Source organism: Octodon degus, unplaced genomic scaffold, assembly GCF_000260255.1.
Source record: "Octodon degus isolate 3935 unplaced genomic scaffold, OctDeg1.0 scaffold00022, whole genome shotgun sequence".
Classification (NCBI taxonomy): domain Eukaryota; kingdom Metazoa; phylum Chordata; class Mammalia; order Rodentia; family Octodontidae; genus Octodon; species Octodon degus.
Genome location: NW_004524598.1, coordinates 17,955,258 through 17,962,321, shown reverse-complemented (window position 1 = coordinate 17,962,321; position 7,064 = coordinate 17,955,258). Strand labels below are relative to the sequence as shown.

The following is a 7,064-nucleotide window of genomic DNA, read 5'->3' as shown; positions in this document are numbered from 1 at the left end:
ATATCACTCTATAGTATACAACTGCATTCCTTGCAACAAAAATACTTGATAGGCATGAAAATAAGCGATGAATAACTTCCATGGAGCATATATTTCTTTACTAACTCCGAGAAATCTAGTATGCATGGAGCTTCAATAGCAATATCTTGCTGTTTATATCTCTTAGCTATAGTTAGACTGAAGAATGAGATCTATGGTAATGAGAAAACATTTCTAGGAGCCCAAAAGTAATTAGCTGAGGGAGGCTGATTTCCCTTTGGTGTAAGATGTGCAAAGTGTTCTCAGTCATGTTGTATAATTTTGTTCCAGAAGTGGTCTCTACAGATCCACTGGGGAAATTCCCCACCCACACCCCAAACAAAGTTTGATACAGGTGAACTTACTCACTTATGATTATCCAGAATCAATGTATAAACTTTGCTTCAGATTTCAATAGAGGCAACAGATTTTTCTCAAGTATCAGTTTTTCTTTTTTGTTTTTGTAAGTTCAATCTCTCAAGCCTCAGAGCCACTTATTCTTAAAAACCCTCAAACACAGGTAAACTATCCTTGGGTCCCAACATCAAGTCATGACCATCTGAGTACCAAGGACGAGTAAGCGACAGGTTCCCCATGATCACAGTGAAGGGCTTATCATCTCATGAATTTGGAACTCACTCTACTCTACAGGCTGTATTGAAAATGGAGGTGGCAATATCCTAAGATATATTATCTGTATTAGTTACTCTTCTCTCATTGCTGGGACAAATACCTGACACTCCAAATGAGGGAAGGAATGGTTTATTTAGCTCACAGTTACTGGAGGTTTCAAGACACTGGAGGAGAGGCTGGGGCGCTGCCGCGTCCAGGGTAACCTTCTCCACATATCTGAGAAAGCACAGGCTAGACAGTTTAATGGTTCACCCTTCTCGGACCCCGCCCTGGTTCTCTGGCCCCGACCCTCAAGGCATTCATTGCTGTCCCATTATTTACATGAGGCTTTGGAGGGGCAACTAGATTCAAACCATAACATTACCTAATAGTAAGACACGGATTATTTCAAAAATATTAATTGTACTAAAGACTTAATCTTTTCCAAGAAGTAACACAACGCTCAGGACATCCTTGCATTCTATTTCTCCGCATTCTCAGCTGTGCCCATTGAACACTGGTACTGACGGCCACCTTTGCTCATAAGTACACACACCAATGACTTTCTAGTGATTGCAGCTTTATCATTTCCATCAACCCTGTCTGGTCACCAGAGCATTAGCTTTAGTATCATGATCATTCTACTCTTTCACTTACCCTATATAAGTTCAACTAAATTTAAAAAATCAAAACAAAGTAAAGTAAAACTTCTGGAAGTAAAAATACTCTAATAAAACAACTCCAAAAAATACGCACCAAACTTTTATGCTATCTACATCGTGCAATCAACAAACAAGAAACAGTAAAAATAAACTTAGATTTTTTTTTCATCACTGAAAAGCACTGGAGTTCTTTCAGGGTTAAAAAATTGAAGCCAAAATATTTTTTGAAAAGAAATATCCACTGGCACTAGCAAACCTGAAAGTATCCTTAAAATTTCAAGTTAGACAAGTGAAAATAATAATCCAGATGAACTGGCAATAAAAATTAGGCAGCATGTCTGTTTTTACCATTGACAACTCCCAATATTTCAAAATCTCTTCATAATTTATATCACAAATGTGCTAAAAGGAAATTATTAAAAAACAACCCCATATATGTATACACACAAAACAGACTTCTAAAAGAACAGCCTGTTAGGTGACATACATAGAAAATTATTTGAATTGAGTAAAGCTGGACTTATTCCTAAGATTTTCTATATTTGTTTTTTAGAGATCTATAAATACCTACTTTTTAGACTTTTGGGTTTTTTGACCTGCAATTTCTATTTTTAGCAAGATATATTGATACAGAAAAGGCATGTACTAACACTTGTGGTTTATAGTTTTGTTCACATTAGAATTAACAAGGGCGCACCAGCAAACAGCATCCATGTTGCACCTGATGCTAATAAATCAGAGTGTGTGAAATATTACCCAGAAATCAGCAGTTCTTAATGATCTCCCTCATGTGATTCCCATATACTCAAAGTTTAAGGACTCTTGTCTTAATATTTCCTTCAGGGCATAGTGTTAATAAATCCCATTTTAAGAATACACTGTTAAATTTATGATTAAAAATATTCTGCATGAATTGTCCTGAAGCAAGGTCTGTAGTATTTTCCAAAGTTTCCCCAAATTTGTGTAGTTATTTAAAAAGCAGGCTTTAGGAGCCACTACCTTAAGTGCTTCTTGAATGGCACAATGTAAAGAAATGACCCAGTTAAAGCTCATTGATGATTCTTAGTATTCTCAAATTAATTGTATACTAGATGATCTCGAGTAGTGTTTCCTCAGCATTGTCTCCTACAATCACAGAAATATTATGCAAACCTCTAAATAATTACATCTTCCATGGTCATTTAAAGTTAAACTTCAAGACAACACAAGAGAAATTATCACAAGGTAAAAATGAATATTTCATTAAGACACATAAATAATCTTTATAATTGGTTAACATATCTTTGATTATTGTACCACTTCTTATTGTCAGATGGAATTTAAAAATTAATGTATAAGCAGTAAGGAAACATAAAGATCCCAGATTTCTACTGAGTATGGAATTTAGTGAGTACACTGGCAAGTCTGAAGTTAGTGTAAGTTTGAAAGGCCTGTGTTTTTAGCCTATGACCAACAAAACTAGTGTCTTCCGTGTTCTCTCATATGTGTAACATAAAGAAATAAAACATGAAAGTAGAAAGGAGATTAAGAGAGAAGAGAAAGGGATTGAGGAAGTCAGCAAAAGTCAAATGTTTCAGTAAATTTTTGTCACATATTTCACTTCCTAACCAATCAAGCAAGATACCAGAGGTGAATGATGGTATGATGACAGATCAGACTAGTTCTTTCTACCCAAGTTTCTTTCTATTAACCTTTTTCTTACTTTCTTCCCTGCTGAGACAAAACACTTGACTTCCTCAGATTAGAATGCAGGGCCAAGGAGATACTCGGTGGTCTAAGTGTCTTCCTGGCAAGCACAAGGACTGAGGTTTGATCCTGAGTACCACATGCTGTACCAGCACTATGCCAAGCCAGCAACCAAAACTGGGCATGGTGCTGCACGCCTGCAATCCCAGTGCTGAGGAGGCTGAGACAAGAGGATCATTATGAATATGAGCTATATAGTGAGACCCTGTACCAAATAAATAAATAAATAAATAAATAAATAAATATTTTTTTAAATTAAAAGGAGTGTTTTATGGTGCTTCCCATATAGGTGTGTAATAGTCTGGCGGCAAGATAGGACTGAATGGCAGAGGGTGTTGGAGACAGTGCTGGAAGCAGAGAGCAAAAGGATCAACTGGGAGGGCACATAAGCCCACCCATCTAGTGATCCCAGTCTTCCACTTCCTAATATCAGGACTGGTGTAAGGCTCCATAATCCAGTCGTCTTCCAAAAGCCCTGCCTATGAGAACATGAGTCTCTTGGAGGACATCTAGATACAAGCTGATAGGTTCTGGCTAGAGTATAAATTACTGAATTATATTGATGGTCCTACAATTGGCTGAAGGCCCAAAGCAAAGGCTTAACTTCCCCATGAGCACTTCTTCCTTCATTCCTACCCCAGCCCTGCATACAACTTCCTTTTAACACACTCAAGGGAGCCCCAATCAGCTCCTCACCCGTCACTGAGACCTCCTCTCAAACTCCATCCTTAGCAAATTCTACATAACCCCAGCTCACCATTGTCTCAGGTCAAAGGATCCCTGCCATCTTCCTGAGTTCTTCTCCATGCCTCAATATCAATAAAGGTTTTTCTTTTGTGTTTTTTACCTCTGCACTGTGCCAAAAAATGTAATATAAAGCATAATGAGCCCTCCTTTCAGGTGGCAAAGAAGACAATGATCAAAAGATACGGTCAAAGTATACAGCAGGCATCTATGAAAACGTCATGATGAAACCAGTTCCTCTGTATAATTAATATGTGCTATCATAGATGCTATTACAACTATAAGACAAAAACAAAGACAAAATGCTGGTATGACTGGTATTTTATATCATATTTTATCAGTTTGTCAGGCTTTGTGGAAAGATGTAGGCACTGACATATAAGAAGTATTGCAAGCCAAATAGCAAAAGGAGGTTAATGCTTCTTGCATCACTTTTATGGTGCGGTTAAATAATAATCCCATCAGTATATATGATGATAAAACATAAAAAACCTTTTCCCATTGACATACAATATTAATGTTTTGTGAAAGTTTGTAAAACTTTCTGTGACCCTGAGGAATTACACTTAGAAGTGCACCGCATAGATAGAATGTTTATGCACCGAGGTATGATTTTCTCTCATTACAAAGCTTGTTAACTCTGTACATCATTTAAAAATTAATGTTGACTTTCTATCCTTAAGTATACGACTGATTATTTTACACAACAGATAGCTGATAGAATTTCATGAGGTTAAGAAAATTTTAAAAAATAATAAAGTTTTGCGAAGTCATGTTCTAAACTAGCCATGAAGAAAAGATACATCTATGGCTTGACATTTTTTGTAAATACACAATATTTCATACAGTAGCATTGGCATTAATGTGGTACTTAAAACATGGAAGAAACCATTTGTGCTGATAAATAATTGCAGAGGTGAAAGATTAAAGAAAAATTGAAGTCCAATTGATAAATTTTGGTATTACTTGTCATATGATTTACATTTTCATCTTTTGTTTTATGATTGATCAGTGTTTTACAAGTACTGAGTAGAAGCGCACAATATTTCTCGCCTCCAGTACTCAGTGAATGTCAGAGTAACGTGCAGAAACTGAGCACCCCAAGAAAGCCTTTCGGGTTCCAGCGCTGCGGTTCCTGAAGGCCCCGCAGGCATCAGGCCTTGCATTTGCTCTTCATCAGAGGGCTTACTGCAGCGCTCTTCATATCTGAAGCTCAGTGTGACGTCCTTGATGGACATGCTGTTGATAAGTACGGAGCTAATGAGGCTGAGTGGGAACATCGTGCTAACGCTGCCTCCAGTTCTGACTGGGAATTGTCAGTAACTTGCAGGAATTACACGCAGTGTCGTGTTTCTGGAAATATTTTGACAGATTTTACCAACAAACCAATCCAGGAAGATATTAGAGACGATGATGATGTGATCCTGAAAAATCATGCTTAGAAGAAAGTAATGCTTTTCCATTTAATTTTATTTCTATTGAGCTCTTCTTTCAGGTGGAAACCATCCTTTTAAAAATGAGGAAACTTGGAATCCACTATCTGCTAACAAGTTAGAAAATGCAAGTTTGTTTCCAACCAGTAATGCAAGAACTCAATAAATCAGAACTTCTCCAAGGGATGTACTTCCCAAAATTCCAAATAACACCACATTCTTCAAGATCCGTGGTAGCATTCCACGCCAGGTCAAGTAAAGAAAGTAAGTGGAAGGGGAAAAAAAGCAAGAATTCTATCTTTCTTAGAAGAAATGACTCAAACAAAAGCTCAGATATCAGATAACAAAAAGTGTTTTTGGAAAATAGACCCTAATTAATTATTCCACAAAGGTGTTCTCATTGGAAATTAAAAAAAAAGAATGAAAGCAATTCTTGTACTGGGAAATAAAGCTTTGCTTATGAGACTAAAGAATTTCAGATATATTTTGTGAGAAGTGGGAAGTAACTAAAGTTTTTCAAATAGAGGGAGGAAAGTACTCTGAATGAATCTGGTGCTCTTGAAGATTATATTGGCTTCAACTAGCATGACAGATTAAAGGAGAAATCTTACATTTAACTTTTACCTGGTTTTTGTAATTGAAAAAAGTTGTATCAAGGGCATGATCCCCAAATGCAAGAGTATGGCTCACTCTTATGCATCTTTCATGTTCAGAATACTAGCTACATAAGGGAACTCTGGACATGTACTAAAGCATAAAAGATGTATTAATGCTACAAAGTATTTTTTGTTTACTATATGTAGATGGATGATTGATCTTACTATTTAATGTAAATATCTCTTGTGTGACTCTCAGCAGCAGAACCTAACTGCATAGTGCATGTGTGCGCGCGCGTGTGTATGTGTGTGTGTATATATATATATATTTCAAGCCAATGATATAGAGAGATACTTCCAAGAGTGTTCTCTTTTTTTCTTTTCTCATATAGGAAATTGTCATTCTGGCAGAAAGAGAAGAAAAATATGTCAAGCATCTTTGACCTATGAAATTTGGTGAATGATGCATTTCTTTGAAAAGAAAATAAAGGGCCAGCCAAATAACTCAGTGGATTTAAGGCCCTGCTTAGGCAGACGCAGTGGCTGGGTTCCATCCCAGGCATGCTGTGCCCGTCCCACCACCAGGGAGCGCTAAGATGGCAATTGAGATTGGGTGTGGTGATGCGCACCTGTAATCTCAACTCTTGGGAAGATCACTACAAGTCTGGTCTATGTAGTGAGACCCTGTAGGCCCTGTACACCCTTACTAAAATACAATAAATAAATAAATTAAAATAAAAACCAAATATATAAATAAATAAAAATAAAAATAAAAAGCAAAATTCATTCACTTCTGCACAATTTTGTACTGAAATGCATTTCTTATTTCATAAATACCTCAACAATCTTTCTAAACAGTAGTGAAGATGCGGTTGCTCTCTAGAAGATATGAACTAAATCTTTAGTACCAGATATCACTCATGTGACCTCCAACTAAACTGATCAACTGAAAAGACACTGTGGTAGAAATGTCACAGTAAATCTGTGACATAACAAAATGATAATATTGGTTTTATTTCAAATGAATCCAGCTTCTGAGGGTAGTAATTTCCAGAAATTACTGGCCTGCATTAAAAGGCAATATAATTACAATCCTAAGACTTCAAATAAATATTTTCATTGCTAACAAATCTTCTATTGTTGGTTAAATAGCGGAAGATACATTACCTACCCAGTAAGATCAAATGTTTTATTAAATATGAATGTGAGAGCCCAGAAAGATAGCTCAGTAGAATAAATGTTTGCCTGGAAAG

The 7,064-nt window shown here is 36.5% G+C and overlaps 1 pseudogene; it reads left to right on the top strand.

The window, feature by feature from the left end:
• The first annotated feature begins 5,364 nt into the window (after positions 1-5,364).
• LOC101574205 overlaps positions 5,365-7,064 on the top strand; it is a 21,357-nt pseudogene continuing 19,657 nt past the window's right edge.